The sequence below is a fragment of the Lacerta agilis genome, chromosome 15 (assembly GCF_009819535.1).
Source record: "Lacerta agilis isolate rLacAgi1 chromosome 15, rLacAgi1.pri, whole genome shotgun sequence".
NCBI classification, from domain to species: Eukaryota; Metazoa; Chordata; class Lepidosauria; order Squamata; family Lacertidae; genus Lacerta; species Lacerta agilis.
The window spans coordinates 30,107,842-30,125,908 of record NC_046326.1 but is presented as its reverse complement, the minus strand read 5'-3'; positions in this window follow the sequence as shown (position 1 = coordinate 30,125,908).

Genomic DNA, 18,067 nt, shown 5'->3' with positions numbered 1-18,067 from the left:
CATTCCCTCCACTGTCTTCAAAATCATTTATATCTTCTAGGTAGCTTTGTATCTTATTCTATTCACATTTACTCAATTTTTAATGCGCTTTACTTTACTTAATCATATCTTAACTTAAACACCAAATCTTAACACATTTTCTGACAATTAGATCTTTCACACCAAAAAATCTTAGTAACAATTTTATCTAACATATACCTGCTAAAGCCGCTATTCTATTTGATTCTGCTCAAATATTCAATTTCACTGATTTAACTAAATAGTCTTTAAATTTCTTCCAATCTCGTGACACCTTCTCCTCCCTCTGGTCCCGGATTCTGGCGGTCAGTTCTGCGAGTTCCATATATTCCATCATCTTCATCTGCCATTCTTCCACCGTTGGTATCTCTTCGCCTTTCCATGTTCTTGCCAATAAGATTCTAGCTGCTGTTGTGGCATACATAAAAAACACTCTATCCTGACTGGGTATCTCTTCATTAGTTATGCTCAGAAGGAATGCCTCTGGTTTCTTACAAAAGGTAACCTTCATTACCTTCTTGAGTTCATTATAAATCTTATCCCAGAAAGCACTCACCGCTGGGCACAACCACCACATATGAAAAAAGGTACCTTTCGCATGTTTACATTTCCAACATACATCTGACATTTTGGTATTCATCCTAGCTATTTTAACTGGTGTCAAATACCATCTGTAAACCATTTTCATTATGTTTTCTCTTAAACTATGACAAGCCGTAAATTTAATACCTTTTTGCCACAATCCCTCCCAGTCATCCATCATAATATTATGTCCTATATCTTTCGCCCAACTTATCATTGACGATTTAACCAGTTCATCTTTCTTATGCCACTCTAGCAATAGATTATACATTTTGGAAAGGTTTTTAAAGTTCGATTCTATCAATTCTGTTTCCAGTTTTGATTTTTCTACTTGAAAACCAACTTTTTTGTCCATTTTAAATGTTTCATGTACCTGATGATAATGCAACCAGTCGGGGACCTGACTTTTCACTTGGTCGTAGCTTTTTAACTTAAAAGAGTCCCCTTCCTGCTGCAATATGTCCATATATCTTAACCAATTTGCAGACATATTCGGTCTCTTATAGGCTTTGGCCTCCACTGGAGAGATCCATCTAGGGGTCTTTCTCTCTAACAAGTCTTTATATCTAATCCAGACCTGGTACAAGGATTTTCTGACTATGTGAGACTTAAAAGTTCTGTGGATCTTAGCCTTGTCATACCAAAGGTATGCATGCCAACCGAACATATTATCATATCCTTCCAAGTCCAATACATCAACATTCTCTAGTTTGAACCAGTCCTTTAACCAGCAAAAGGCCGCTGCTTCAAAGTAAAGTCTTAAGTCCGGCAGGGCAAAGCCTCCTCTCTCTTTAGAGTCTGTTAAAATCTTAAACTTGATTCTTGGCTTTTTGCCCTGCCATATAAACCTTGATAAGTCCTTTTGCCATTTCTTAAAACAATCCAGTTTGTCCAAAATTGGTATGGCTTGGAATAAAAACAGCATCCTTGGTAGGACATTCATTTTTATCACGGCAATTCTTCCCATTAACGACAATTTCAATCTTGTCCATATCTCCATGTCTTTCTTTATTTCCATCCACAGTTTTTCGTAGTTGTCCTTGTACAGGTTCAGATTCTTGGTTGTGAGATTGATACCTAGATATTTTACTGTTTTGACAAAATTGAGGCCAGTGCCTTCCTGTATTCTTTGAATTTGTTCTGCACTCATATTTTTTCCTAAAACTTTGGTTTTCTGCTTGTTTAATTTGAAACCAGCTACAAGTCCAAATTGTTCAATTATTTCCAAGGCTCTGGGGACACTGCTTTCCGGTTCCTGCAGGGATAACATCAAATCGTCTGCGAAGGCGCGTAGTTTGTATTCCTTCTCTCCCACACGAATTCCTTTTATCTGTTTGTCCTTTCGTATCATATTTAGGAGGACTTCCAGGACCGTAATAAAAAGTAAAGGGGAGATAGGGCACCCTTGTCTAGTTCCCTTTTCAACTTCAAACTCCTCCGATATCACACTGTTTACTATTACTTTAGCTTTTTGTTCTGTATAAATGGCCTTAATGCCATTCAAGAATTTTTCACCAACTCCCATCCTTTCCAAATTCTTTTTCATAAATGTCCAAGAAACTTTATCAAATGCTTTCTCTGCATCAACAAACAATAGTGCCGCATCTGTGTTTATGTTTCTCTCCAGTTTTTCTAAAATGTCCACAATAATTCTCGTATTATTACTAATTTGTCTACCTGGCAAGAAACCTGCTTGGTCTCTATGTATGTAATCTTTCAACACTCTTTTCAGCCTTGTAGCCAATACATTTGCAAAAATTTTATAATCCACATTCAAAAGGGATATTGGACGATAATTTTTCATTTGAGTCTTATCAGTATCTGGTTTTGGAATCAGTGTGATAAAGGCTTCCTTCCACGTCTCTGGTGCCCTATCTCCTTCTAGTATCTTGTTGCAAATTTCTCTTAACGGCTGCGATAGCCAGTCTTTCAATATCTTATAATATTTTGCTGTTAATCCATCCGGTCCTGGGGCCTTCCCTAATTGCATGTTGTTTATTGCATCTTCTATCTCCTGTGTCGATATTGGGTGGTTGAGAGTAACTAATTTTTCCTCTGGGACTTTTTGCAATCCGTTCTTTTCCAGAAATCGGTCTATTTCTGCTTCATCTATCTTCTCCTCCTTGTACAATTGCTTGTAGAATCTTTGGAAGCACCATCTGATTTCCTCCGGTTTCTCCACGTTTTTTCCATTTACTACCAAAGTATTGATGACATTTACCTTTTGTCTTTTCTTCAATTGCCAAGCTAGTAGTTTTCCACACTTATTGGCCGATTCAAATGTTCTTTGCTTCATCATTTTCACTTTCCATTCAATGTCCTGATTCATTATATTGGCATATTGGGATTGCAAGTATTTAATTTCTTTTTGAATTTTAACACATCTGGGATGTCCTCTTAGTTCTTTTTCCTTTTCTTTAATTGATTTCAATATTCTCTCCATTTCTGCATTTTGTTGTCTCTTCTTTTTTGCTTTTTCACTAATGAAAAATCCTCTCATTACAGCTTTACTTGCATCCCAAGCAATTCTTTTCTCCACTTCGGAACTCCAATTTATCTGAAAGTATTCTTTCATCTTTTTCGCCGCTCTTTCTACTAGCTTGGTGTCTCTCATCAAAGCGTCATCCATTCTCCATCTAAAAGAATCCTTGGAAATCATTTTTAGATTTAACTGTACCGGATTATGGTCTGAAAGAGTTTTGGGGCCAATTTCTGCCTTTTGTATTTTTGGAGCCAATTCATTCGAAATCCAAATATAATCTATCCTCGACCATGACTGCTGAGGTTCACTAAAGTAAGTTGCCTCTGTATCTGTAGGGTTTTTTAATCTCCAAGAGTCCACCAAATTCAAATTATCCACCATTTCGAAAAAAGTCTTTGGGAGTTTCCCATCGTTCGTTAGTTTGGTTCTTTGAGATCTATCCATTAATGTGGAAACTGCACCATTGAAGTCTCCAAGGCAAACTAATTTGTAATCCAAATAGTCCAACAGCAGATCATGTATTTTCTTATAAAAAATTGACTTTCCATCATTTGGTGCGTAGAGTCCCAGAATCAAAAATTTTTCGCCTTGTATATTGATTTCAATTGCGATGTATCTCCCTTCTTCATCTTTAAAAAGCTGTCTTGGGCTATATTTCTCCTTTGCATATATCACTACTCCTCTCTTCTTGACCTTATCCGATGATATAAACTCTTGGCCTAATTTTTTATTCTGTAGTAATCTTCTATGACGTCGGGCTATGTGGGTTTCCTGTAAGCATATTATATCCAAATTCTTCTTTTCTATGCTGTAAAACACTCTGCGTCTCTTTGGTCTCTGATTCAATCCCCGGACATTCCATGTCATTAACTTGAGCGCCATTTTCCTTTCTTTAGTCTTCTCCTCCAGTTGCTTCTCCTTTCTTATCTTTCTCTGGATCCTGGCTTGGACTTGGTAGACTTGGTAGTCCCGGCGGTGGTGGAAATACCTCTGGGAACCTGTAAAGTTGTGCTGGATCGAGTGGTGTGCCTTTAAATTGTTCCAGGTGCTTGTCCAAAAACTTTTGCTTCTCCGCCAGGGACCTTATTCTTATCTTTTTTCCTTCAAACGTAAATGCCAGGCCTTCTGGAAATTCCCAACTGAAGGGAATTTTCCTTTTTCTGAGCTCAGTTGCCAAATCGTTGTAAGGAACTCTTTTGTCAAGGAAAAATCTGGGGATATCCTTATAAAAAATTACTTTATTCTGCTCTACCACCAGGTTGTTTCTATAATGCAAGTCCAGAAAATAGTCCCTGTCGTATCGATCGTGTAGCACAATCAAACAGTCACTGACTGTTTTGTTGCTTTTCTTTCCTCTGGAGCCTCTTGGACCAAATCTGAAGGCCTTCACTATGCGCGCTGAGACGTTGATTTCTTCTATCTCCCAAAATCCTGAGAATAACTTCACTATATAAGCTTTTAGGTCTTCCCCTTCCAATTCTGGAAGACCCCTTAGGCGGATGTTGCCCTCTCTTTGATGTAGTTGCAGAAACGCGAGAGACTCTTCAACAGACCTCTGTCGTGTTCCAATATTCTCTATCTGCTCCAAATCTAAATTGTCCAATTTTTCCTCCACCTTTTTTATTTTTTCCTTAACCACTTTAATTTCCTCTGAGTCCTTTTTCAAGGTGGTCACCTCTTGCCCAATCCTATTAATCTCTTCTCTATTCTTCCTTACATTCTCCTCAATTTGCCCAATAGATTTTTCTAGGGTCTGCGTAGAATTTTTAATATCAGCTTTTATGTCAGCTTGTAATTTTTCTATTGCTGAGTTCACTGCTGTATTTCCTGATGAAACTTGATCTTGTGTTTGCTTCAACCCTTCAGTAACGCTTTTCAGTCCTGCTGCAATTTCTGCCACACTAACAACCAATTTCTCCATTTGTTCCTGTAGAGTTAGGGAAACAGAGCCTTTTCTTTTTTCAGAGCCAGTTCCTTTAGATCTAGTTTCCATTCCCTGTGGGCTCTGCAGCTGTAGTCTCAAGGTCACTCCAGTTGCTGTAGTAACAATCTCAGACATTCACAGCAGAAGGCCAACAGTCCCAAAAGTAAACACCAGGTGGCCAGCAGCTCAGTTCTGAGAACAAAGAGACTGCTGAGCCAGGAACCCACACCAGTCCCAAAAATCCAACTTTTAGGCAAAGAGTTTAAGTTTTCCAAAATATAAATTCCTTAAAGCCAAGAAGAGTCCACTTTCATATAGCCCAAGTCAGTAACAGTTCCTAACTTGCAGTGTTACCACCAAAGTCCATAGAGTAACTTGTATCTGGTTACAAAGAAGTCAAAATGTCTCCACTGGTAAACAGTCACTGAGACACCAACAAAGAAAAAATGGCAACAATATATCACAGCCCGCTACTGACCCGGAATCCTAATCCAGAGGGTGAGGGGCATCTTCTTTTGCCATATCAACTGTTTTTAAGTCTTTAAACAACCTTTAAGCAACTTTTAAACCACTTTTAAAAAGTTTGGCAGAGTTCGCAAAACTTTCCCGTTAGTCGCGGCTTTGATCTTTTAGCGCTACCAAGCTCGCTCAAACAGTACAAAGGGAACAGGCTTCCTTTTGCAATTTCCTCTGCAAGCAGTTCTCTTTAAACTTGTAAAGTAATCCAATTCTTTAACTTACAGAGTTTCTTTGTAAGATTCTGTGTAGGAAGTGCCGGGTGCTCGGGTCTGGCGGGATCGCTGCTTTGATCCTCCGCAGGCAGTCGCTTCTTCAGTCCCGTGCTGGGGCTCCGCTCGCCTGGTTTTCCCCCTTACGAGGGTCAATCAGGAGCGGAGACAGCACGTCTGGGACCCACGAAGCCGTCGGTCCACGGGACGCTCTTCCCGTGGCTTTAAGGGACCCGCGGCGCAGGCACGGAAATCCCTATCGCCTAGCGGAGGACGGAGCCATGGGTGGCATATACATAATAAAATTATTATTATTATTATTATTATTATTATTATTATTATTATTATTATCTGCCCTTCATCCTAAGGCCCCAGGGTGAGTTGCGAAAATTAAAACACAATCTTAATATTAGAATGCAACATAATGCAATAATAGTAAAACAGCGTAAAACAACTTAGAACCACAAAAATCGTTTGTTTGTTTCCTGTACCACCTTTACCTCCAAGGAGCTCAAGGTGGTGTACATGGTTCTACTCTCCATATTTTATCCTCACAACAACCCTGTGAGGTAGGTTAGGCTGGCTCAAATTCACCCAGCCAGCTCCACAGCTAACGCTGGATACAGCCCTTAGTTAATAACTAGACTTCCATGGATAGAAGAACCAGTTTAAGCTTCAAGGCTGGCCCCAGGTAGCGTGCATGGCAGTAGTCTACTCTTGATGTTACCTTGAAATGGATGTCTGTGACTAAATCCCAGTCCTTGAGGGCACAGCTGGCTTTAAAAAGTTATTATTACAATTAGTACCACTTATTGCAAAAAGCACAGCATTCCACCCATTATAGCAAGAATTATCATTCCTATCAGTTAGAAAAAGGAGTCCATTTATCTGTCAGATCTTCCATAAGTCTGTTTCTGCTTTGTACTTTATCTGCCAGTTTGTTCATTTCTGGGATTTTTAACACCTCAATCAGTCATTCCTATGTCGACGGGCTCGGAGCAGATTTCCACTGTCTTGCAAAGACTTTTCTTTTCCTTTTTTTTGGTTGCTGCCGATAAATTCAATAACGACGACTCACCATGAATCCCAACGAGATCGTTTAAATAATTAACATAGCAATCATGGAATTGGATCTAAGCACTATTGGTAGTCTGAATCCTGGACCCCTTTTGCCCAGTCTTGCCCCCACTGTGCACATTTATGAGGGATGGTTTCGGGTGGAAGCCTTTCTTGATGCAATAAAACTGCTCTGCATCTCTGCCTCTTGATATAGTACCACTGAAAGCTCTCTCTCTCTCTCTCTCTCTCTCTCTCTCTCTCTCTCTCTCACACACACACACACACACACTCATGCCCAGGGGAGAGACTAAGGCAAGGGAGCTGGATTTGCAGCATAAAGCTACAACAAATATCCTTTCCCCTGGAAGAGGAGCTTTGGGCAAAGAGCATCAAACTTTCCATCATTTGCAGGGAGGAAGGAGAAAGGTGACCAGCAGGTGGGTCTCCAACTGTTGTTGTTGTTGTTCAGTCGTCCAGTCGTGTCCGACTCTTTGTGACCCCATGGACCAGAGCATGCCAGGCACCCCTATCCTCCACTGCCTCCCGCAGTTTGGCCAAACTCATACCAGTCGCTTCGAGAACACTGTCCAACTATGTCATCCTCTGTCGTCCCCTTCTCCTTGTGCCCTCCATCTTTCCCAACATCAGGGTCTTTTCCAGGGAGTCTTCTCTTCTCATGAGGTGGCCAAAGTACTGGAGCCTCAACTTCAGGATCTGTCCTTCCAGTGAGCACTCAGGGCTGATTTCTTTAAGGATGGATAAGTTTGATCTTGTTGCAGTCCATGGGACTCCCAAGAGTCTCCAACTGTATTTGCTTCTAGAAAAATTGTGTATCCCAAGGAGTTCTATAGGGGAAATACACAAGAACATTCCATTTGTCTCCCTCCCAACCACCCAGAACCTTTCAAAAGCCCAGAGTAGCAAACGACTCACTCTGTTGATAGCCCTTTCTTTTGTTTTACGCTGTGCCACCCCCACCATTCAATGTTCCTTTTTCCAGGCAGAAATGCTAAAGGATTTCACTCACTCTGTGTTTTCAAGCAAACTGCCTGCTTTGCACTTCCCAGATTAATATGTGGACCAGAACTCACAGCTACGCTTCCCTTTTCTTTTCTTTTCGCACAGTATCCAAATTTTGTGAAACAGTTATCAGCTAAAAATGTTAAGCTAAAATGCATGCCAAAAATGCATGTTTTAAGGTGAGATGCATTGTTTTTGGTTTATTTAAAAACCAACAAACCCAGATGTTGCAAAAAATGGGACGGGAGAGAGTTATGACTGGACAGATGGAAAAGTGGCACAGACCAGGAATAAATTGATCCATCCATTCCCTGCTTCCAGGGCAGCTAGCGAATAATGTAAAATAGTATTTTAAAAGCCCTTAAGTATTTGCACTTCAGCAAGGAGCAGTAGAAACATAATTCACAGTGGTGGAAAGCAGAACTATACAACCCGAGTTTTAAAAGGCTGGGAAATTGTGTTCCAAGGAACACCTTTGCTTGGTAACAACAGTGGCATAGCGAGGTGGGGGTGGGGTGCCCCGGGTTCCAGGGGAGGGGGGGTTACACTCGGCGTGCCCAACACCCTGCCCTGCCCAAGCCGAGCCCCGCCGGCGGGCCCCAAGCAAGCCGCGGAATGAGGCCGCTCCGTCCCATGGCCTGCCTGGGGCCTGCCCCCCAGCGCTGCTATGGAGCAACATGGCACGCATTTGCCGTGTGTCATACACAGTGAAGCATGTGATGCACGGCGCATGCGTTGTTGCCTACAACGCATGGCGCATGCATCACATGATGCGCACGCGTGCCGCGCCTCTCCATACCGCCGCCGGGGGCGGGCCCTTGGCGGGCCACGGGGCGGAGCGGCCTCACTCTGTGGCTTGCTCGCAGGCTGCGGGGCGAGGCTGCCTCACTCCGTGGCTTGCTCGGGGCCCGCCTGCTGGCACCGCTATGGAGCGGCGCAGCATGCATGTGCCATGTGCCATACACATGCGCCATGCATCGTGTGTGATACGCAGCTATGCTGTGCATGCGTGCCACAAAGCGCCGCACACCGCCGCCAGGCCCCCACCAGAGATGACCAAGTGGCTTCCTCCACCACTGGGTAACAAGCCTATGAGAGCAAACACCTGGTAAATGTTTCATGTCCAGGTTCTGCAGAGGAGCTGCAGGGCAAATGCAGGTTAGCTGTTTCAGCACCAGGGAGAGCTCCAAGTGAGCAACTTGCTCTGATAAGGGTTGGGAGAGAAAGGGAGGCCATTTGAGCTTCTTCCTCCAGTGCACATCTTCTAGGCTTCACCCACATTTGAAGAACTTGAGTCTCATAAAGGGCCAAGCTTCTGGCACAGCCCTAGCCAACCTGGGGCCCTCCGGATGTTTGGGACTACCACACCCAGAGCCTCAGTCAGTGTATCCTATTGGATGCCATTCTTATCCAAGTTGGTAGACTGAACCACCTGGATTCTGGGGCACCACAGTTTAAGAAGGCTATTGACAAGCTGGAAGGTGTGCAGAGGAGGGCAACCAAGATGATCAAGGGTCTGGAGTGGTTGAGGGAGTTGGGAATGTTTAGCCTGGAGAAGACAACACTGACGGGTGATATGATAGCCATCTTCAAATATCTGAAGGGCCGTCACATGGAAGAAGGAGCAGGCTTAACTACTCTATTCCGAACTTAAAAATGGAAAGTGTAATGTTGGTGGTCAACAAAAGAGGTTCACAGACTCTCTAAAGGCAAATCTTAAAAAATGTAGTATAAGCACCAACAACTGGGAAACACTGGACTGCAAGCGCTCCAATTGGAGAACAGCCTTTACCAAAGGTGTCATGGGATTTGAAGACACTTGAACTCAGGACAAAAGGGAGAAACACGCTAAGAGGAAGGCATGCTTGGCAAACCCTCACCACAATAGACTCCCACCCAGAAACGCACTCACTTTTAAAATCGTGTTTATGGAAGACAATCTTACTTGGCTATGAGGGGTCGTCAAAGAAGAAGATGGATGAGGCTTGTTTTCTGATGCTCCAGACACATTCTCTCAGTCTAATTTGCCTCACAGGGTTGTTGTGAGGAAAAATGTGCTTTACCCTGGCTTTTGCCAGATGTAGTTTGCCAAATCCATGGAGGAGATGACTCTTGGTGGCTACTTGATGGCTGTTAGCCAGGATGGCTATGCTCTGCCTCCACCATTGCCAGAGACCACAGGAGGGGAAAGTGCCCTTGTGCTTGGGTCCTGCTTGTAGGGTTTCCATTGGAGCACCTGGTGGGCCATAGTGAGAAGAGGGTACTAGACTAGATGAGCCATTGGCCTGATCCAGCAGGCTGTTATGTTCTTATGGATCCAGGGCTGTCACATGGCAGGGTGGCAGCGGGGAGAGGAGGGGCCGGCAGCCTCTGTGAACAGCAAGGCAGGGCTGTTCGTGAGGGGAAGAACACCAGGTCTTCCCATTGAAAGCAATGGTTAATGGGCACAACTGGAGCAAATGGCACGAATGACAAAACAAGTGGGATTTTTAAGAACAAAATAAATGGGCAGAAATGGCACACTCCAAGAAAGTAGGGTTCCCACATCCCAAGTCATAAAGGGTTTTCGCTCCAAGCACCCATATTTGTGAACTGCATTCAATCAGGTGTTAATGTCCATTGGGACTGGTGGGGCGTAAGGCAGGAGGCCAACAGTAGGTGGCACCAGTGCTGAAAACAGGCAGATCCAACTCATTCTCGTTTTGTCCCCATCCTCCTCCTCCTTGAAGAGTTCTACAGGCGGCAACACTGAGACTGAGAAGAAAGGCAATAGGCATTGCCACTCTCTGGACTGGCTGTAAGTAATAAGGCAGGCAGGTTGAGACTGGCAAAGAGGAGACTTAAATTGGTGAGGCAGTGCCTTCTTGGCCCAAATGGACCAGCTTCCGCTGTTGCACTCAGAAACAGCTTGGGATCCAGTGAAGCTGCTGTTAGAACCAACAGGATGCATTTCCTTTGGCTTCTCTCAGGTAGCAGCCCAGCAGATGAATTTCTGAGGGAAGCAAAGTCTCCAAGGGCAGGCCCACATGCAACAGTTTACAGTAATCTAAGATGGAGTCTAAGATGTCCACCCAAAAGAGATTGCAAGCAGCACAGACTGGCCTTTTTGCCTTTTCTTCAACACCCTTCATTCTCCTTTGCATCCAACATTGATACATTGGCAGCGCGATTCTTCTCCCTTCCTCCCAACCTGGCTTGCACCTCTTCCCACACAATCTTTGTGCTCTTTATATTTGTTCATTATCTCACGGAGGGCGATTTGTGCTCATCGAGCTCCAGCAGGAGCAAACTGGAAGCGGTGAAGGGGGTTGGGGAAGAGGAGCTTTTTTCACACCACACCTGTTTGCTGGTCTCTGCCAGGCCCCACCTCTCGCCTTCCAGAATTAAATAATTATCTTCCCCTGCCTCAAACGCACGCAAATCCTATGTTGGTGCCGAGTCCAGATAGCCAGCAGGAGACAACCCCCTGCATTCAAAGCCTCCTGGCTCATCTAATTTGGGAGCTTGCCAATCCTAATTCATTTAATTGCTGCACATTGAGTTCTTGGTTGGCTGCCTTCCCAGAATGCAATGCAGCCCCACCCCCTACACCACAAACAACCCACTTTAGAATTATTATTATTTTTTTAAAAAATAAAAAATTGAAAGAGAGGTGCTATTTTTTTCCATGAATGGGGAAGATCAATGAAATCCTGAAATAACTTGAATAAAATGGAGGGCTGGGGTGTGTTTCCATTTATATTTTTTTATCAATGGGTCTGATTTTGATTTTGATTTTTTTTTAAAAAAAACCTTTTTAGAAGAGAATCTGAGTTGCTAACCATGTGACCACTTTCCTGAGCAGCCTTATAATTATTGCCAGAATTAGATAACAACTAGTCTGTCAGAGTGATCTGCATTAAAGAAGAATCTGAGGTGTCTATTTGGAGCGGGATTCCTTGATTTCATTTGCAAAACTCTCCCCACTTAGCTTGGGGCGGGGGAATGACAACGCTGGTGGCACCCGGGGGGTGGGGTGGGGAGTTGGAGAAGAGCAAGAGCAGTGGTTGATAAAATGACAGAAGGACAGAGTCTGCCAGAACAAAGATAATAAAAGTGGCTTTCCTAAGCACCCCAAAGCACCCCAGATTCACTGTAATAAAGGCCATGGCAGAATTTCATGCATGGATGTCAAAATACTGTCAAGGGAAGGTGGAAAGGGGAGTTAGGATACAAGTCTTGGGTCAATGGAATGGCTTTAGCAAGATCTGAGACCTTTGTTGTTGTTGTTGTTCAGTCGTTCAGTCGTGTCCGACTCTTCGTGACCCCATGGACCAGAGCACGCCAGGCACGCCTATCCTCCATTGCCTCCTGCAGTTTGGCCAAACTCATGTTAGTAGCTTCGAGAACACTGTCCAACCATCTCATCCTCTGTCGTCCCCTTCTCATTGTGCCCTCCATCTTTCCCAACACCAGGGTCTTTTCCAGGGAGTCTTCTCTTCTCATGAGGTGGCCAAAGTACTGGAGCCTCAACTTCAGGACCTGTCCTTCTAGTGAGCACTCAGTGCCGATTTCCTTGAGAATGGATAGGTTTGATCTTCTTGCAGTCCATGGGACTCTCAAGAGTCTCCTCCAGCACCATAATTGAAAAGCATCAATTCTTTGGCGATCAGCCTTCTTGATGGTCCAGCTTTCACTTCCGTACATTACTACTGGGAAAACCATAGCTTTAACTATACGGACCTTTGTCGGCAAGGTGATGTCTTAGCTTTTTAAGATGCTGTCTAGGTTTGTCATTGCTTTTCTCCCAAGAAGCAGGCGTCTTCTAATTTCGTGACTGCTGTCACCATCTGCAGTGATCATGGAACCCAAGAAAGTGAAATCTCTCACTGCCTCCATTTCTTCCCCTTCTATTTGCCAGGTGGTGATGGGACCAGTGGCCATGATCTTAGTTTTTTTGATGTTGAGCTTCAGACCATATTCAGACCATATCTGAGACCTTATTCATAGGTTAACATGTTCTGATGAACTGGCTGGTAGGTTTAGTGCTGGCAGGGGCTGATGGGAGTTGTAGTCCAAAATGAAACTGGAGGGAATAAAGTTAGCGGAGGCTGCACTCTACAGCCAGTGGAGTGGTTGAGTGAGAACTGTGAGCATCAGCCGTGAGGGTGTCCATTGGGTGAGCAGGGGCTAGCCACATTCTCTTGGTCTAACTTACTTTGCTGGGTTGTTGTGAGGAGGAAAGTGCCCCCCCACAGCTTTTTACTAGTTTTGTCTGCTTTTCCAGTTATGACGATTAGACATATTCACGGAGGAGAGGGCTACTGATGGCTACTAGCCAGGACGGCTCTGCCCTGCCTCCACAGCTGGAGGCAGCAATGCTTCTGAATAGCAGTCGCTGTGGAAACCACAGGAGGGGAGAATGCTCTTGTGTTGGGGTCCTGCTTATGGGGTTCCCATTGGGACATCTGGTTGGTCAGCCACTGTGAGAAGAGGACTAGATCGAACCTGCAGGCTCTATTTATGTTCTAATGCAGGCACCCCCAAACTCGGCCCTCCAGATGTTTTGGGACTACAACTCCTATCATCCCTAGCTAACAGGACCAATGGTCAGGGATGATTGGAATTGTAGTCCCAAAACATCTGGAGGGCCGAGTTTGGGGATACCTGTTCTAATGCATTCCAGAAATTACTTTCTTTTGCACTCCAATTTCCAGGCACAGGTGCATATTTTATAGGTCTGTGTCCGAGTGGTGGTTTTTTTTTTTTTTGGTCCTACCACTTTCCCTGGGAAAACCCACTGTTTACTGCTGAATTGGAAAAAATGGCAATCTGTTTGTTCCAACCCAGTGGTAATCAGAGGGTTTCCCCAGGGGAAAACAACAATAAAACCCCGCTCTTACACAGACCTGGAAAGCACAAACCTGTGCCCCGGAAGGTGTGGTGCCAGTCTGGATAAGCCTAACAGTCTTTCTCCCCATCCTATGTCTTTTGCAAATCAATACTGTTGGCTGGCTCTGAGTTATAGTTTATATATGTGGGGGTGAGAGGAGATCCAGTTTACTTTCCTTAAAAATTTAATGCTTATGGCTGGAACGGTTGATGCAAATTCAGCCAGAGCCCACCTCATTTCCTTCATGTACAGAATAGGATCCTGCTCTCTTTGGCATTGCAGGTGTGAAGGGATGCAGACCACCCTTGCCACTGGCCAGGAGGAAAGGCAGCAGTTGCTTCTTGCTCTGCTTGCCCCTCATGTGCTAGAAGAAAAAGAAGAAGAGTTTGAATTTGCTATCCCGCTTTATCACTACCCGAAGGAGTCTCCAAGCGGCTAACATTCTCCTTTCCCTTCCTCCCCCACAACAAACACTCTGTGAGGTGAGTGAGGCTGAGAGACTTCAGAGAAGTGTGACTAGCCCAAGGTCACCCAGCAGCTGCATGTGGAGGAGCGGAGATGCGAACCCGGTTCACCAGATTACGAGTCTACCGCTCTTAACCACTACACCACACTGGCAGACGAGCAGACGAAGAGGCAGCTATAGGAAGGAGGAAGAGGTCACCTGTTGGGGTGTGGGCTCCAGCAGGTGTTTGACATGTTCCTCTCGAGGAGGGTGTGTAGAGGAGGGCAACTAAGATGATGAAGGGTCTAGACACCAAGACTTATGAGGAATGGTTGAGGGACTTGGGAATGTTTAGCCTGGAGAAGAGAAGACTAGGAGGTGGCATGATCGCCGTCTTCAAATACCTGAAGTACTGTCACGTGGAAGCTTGTTTTCTGCTGCTCCAGAAGAGAGGACCTGAACCAATGGATTCAAATGAAATGAAAGGAGATTCCAACTGAACATTAGGAAGAACTTTCTGACAGACACACCTATTCAACGGTGTGACAGACTACCTGTGAAGGCGGTGGCCTCTCCTTCATTGCAGATTTCCAATAAGAGTTTGGATGGCCATCTGCCAGGAATCCTTTAGCTGTGATTCCAGCATCGTAGGGCGTTGGACTGGATGGCAGCTGGCCTCCCTCCAACCCTACAATTCTATGATTCTATGAAATCTTTTGGGTGAGGAGCTGTCAAGTCCCGGCTGGTGTCTGTTGGCCGTGCAAACAAAGCGAAACACCAGGATGCATCAGGCATCCCGGGACTTGGGCAAACTTGCCGTTTTGCTCCATCAGATTCCCTCCCAAAACAAGAATAAAGGAAGTCATGTGATGTAACATCTCCCGCGCCCCCTCCACACTGCAGTATTTACTCCCAGAGATGCCAACAGATGGCATTTAATTAAAAAAAGGGGGGGGAGAGGAAGACATGAATTTAGGCTCAAAGGCTCAAAATGGCTCATTCAGAAATGGCCTCCCTCCTTGGCACTATTGACGACGGAAGCAGTGGCGGAAGTAATGGAGTGCCTTTTTTTGGCCAGGAGCCCTTTCCCTCAACGTGGAAGCTGCCCTGTTGTGCTGCCAGGAGGGTTACATGCCTGCATGATGAAATACCAAGCTGGTCGGAAGCTCTTAAGCTAATTGAAAAGCTGCTCAAACTGGAAAGAAAATTATCTAAATAAATACATGGTGATGCAATATTTGGGGAAACACCCCCGCCCACCTGCCGGGTGCACAGAGACAGACTCTCCCCCTCTCTCCCCTGCAGGCTGAATTTTCTATCTAGCCTTATGTTGAGCAATAAGATCAGGCTGCTAAGAATCCCAGGACAGATGCGTTCGGTGAAAATATGAACAGCAACTGGTGACCCACATCACCACATTTATCCACAACCATGGGGCCTAGAAGCTTGGGTTTCTTGTTCGTTTAAAAACAACAACAACAACAACAAACGGAAAGGTATGACCCCCCCCCCATGATAGCTAGATAGCTCCATACCCTCCAATATTTCATAGGACGTCCTAAGGAAAATCAGTATATTCCGGGATCAAATCGGAAACCGGGATGGCTTCTATGAATCTGGGACTGTCCCTGGAAAATAGGGGCACTTTAAGGGTCTGTAGCTTGATGGCTTGCATGGTTCTCCCCCTTTAATCCACACAACAACCCTGTGAGGTAGGCTAGGGTGAGAGGCAGAACAACTGGCCCCCAAGGTCACCCACAGACCCTCCAAGTGTCCCTATTTTTCAGGGACAGTCCCAGATTTAAAGAAGCCACCCCGGTTTCTGATTTGACCCAGGATGTCACACTTTTCCTTAGGATGTCCCTATTTTCATCAGAGAAATGTTGGAGACTATGGAGTTATGCAACCCCCAAGCCAAGGAGATACCGTAAGTAACTATATAACCTTTTAGAAGACATCTGAAGGCAGCCCTGTATAGGGAAATTTTTTATGTTTAATGTTTTATTATGTATTGATATCTGTTGGGAGCTGCCCAGAGTGGCTGGGGCACCCAGTAAAGATGGGCAGGGTATAAAATAATAATAATAATAATAATAATAATAATAATAATAATAATAATAATAATAAATTGGATGTCCCTATTAATCAGAGAAATGTTGGAGGGTATGCACCCAGTGAACTTCATAGCCAAGTGAGGATTTGAACCCTGGTCTCTCCCACGTTCTAGCCTAACACTCTAACCGCTACACCACACTGCCTGCCAATACTGCCCACACTGTCTGCACAGTGAGTTCATTGGAACTTACTTCTGAGTAAGGGGAGGCTGGGCCCGAAGCCTAAACGTAGCCCTGAAGGACTGGGATAAGAGGATCACATCAATCAGTTCCCAAATAAAGCTGTAGGCTCCACACACAAAAACTTCTAACACTCCCGATCGACCGCTGGGATTCTTTATGTCGGGAGTGGCAAGAATTTATTTGGCTGGGATTTACAAGGAGCTTTGGAACGGATTATGGAAGGTTGGTCATGAAAGTATCTCAAGGACAGGCAACGTCGGGGCAGGCGGGGGGAGACTGTTAAGCCGGTGTTTGGCAAATGACAGACAGATGGAGAAAGGGGAACAGGAGGTGGAGTGGAAATGCACAACTGGATGTGGGGCAGCCGGCGAATAGAGACATCAGATTTGCAAGCCGCTGCTCACACTCAGAGCTTTGTCCAAACGCCCACTGCCAGGGGCTCGAGGCTTCCAGTGGCTAACCTTGACAGGCTTGGCAAGTGCTGTTGGCACAGTCCGGTAAAATGTGGCTTTGCCAGAATCCTCCGAATTTGTACTGCAAGCCTTTTTAGAGAGCCTGTGCTCACTGCTTGTGGCTGGAACAGATCCAGCTCAAGGGTCTGGAAACCAAGCCTTATGAGGAATGGTTGATGGCGTTGAGTACGTTTAGCCTGGAGAGATCAGAGAGGGGACATGATAGTCATCTTCAAATATCAGAAGGGCTGTCACATGGATGGTGGAGCAAGCTTGTTTTCTGTTGCTTCTCCTTAGGCAGGCAGAACCAGCTGTACAAGTATAAGATGAAGGACATCTGGATTGCAAGTTGTACATGTGAAAGGATCTAGGGGTCTTAGTAGGCCACAAATTGAACACGAGTAAACAGTGTGATGCAGCAGCAACAAAAAGAAGCTAATGTTATTCCAGGCTGCATCAACCAAATTATAGTGTCCAGATCAAGGGAAGTACCATAATAGTCCAGCTCTATTCTACCTTCCCCTTCATGGATCACTGCCTTGTCGTGGCGAAGGGGCTTGAATTACTCAGGGAAGCTATGGACAGGTCAAGATGGACAGGTCATAGTGGAGAGTTTGGACCAAACGTGATCCACCTGGAGTAGGAACTGGCAAGCCACTCCAGTATACCTGCCAAGAAAACTCCATGGACAAAGACAACAGAGGAGGAGACTCTTGAGAGTCCCATGGACTGCAAGAAGATCAAACCTATCCATTCTCAAAGAAATCAGCCCTGAGTGCTCACTAGAAGGACAGATCCTGAAGTTGAGGCTCCAGTACTTTGGCCACCTCATGAGAAGAGAAGACTCCCTAGAAAAGACCCTGATGTTGGGAAAGATGGAGGGCACAAGGAGAAGGGGACGACAGAGGATGAGATGGTTGGACAGTGTTCTCGAAGCTAATAACATGAGTTTGGCCAAACTGCGAGAGGCAGTGAAGGATAGGCGTGCCTGGCGTGCTCTGGTCCATGGGGTCACGAAGAGTCGGACACGACTGAATGACTGAACAACAACATTCTACCTTGGTCAGACCACACCTGGAGTCCTGTGTCCACTTCTGGGCACAACTGTTTAAGGATATTGGCAAGCTGGAAGGTGTGCAGAGGAGGGAGATGATCAAGAGTCTAGAAACCAAGCCATGTGAGGGACAG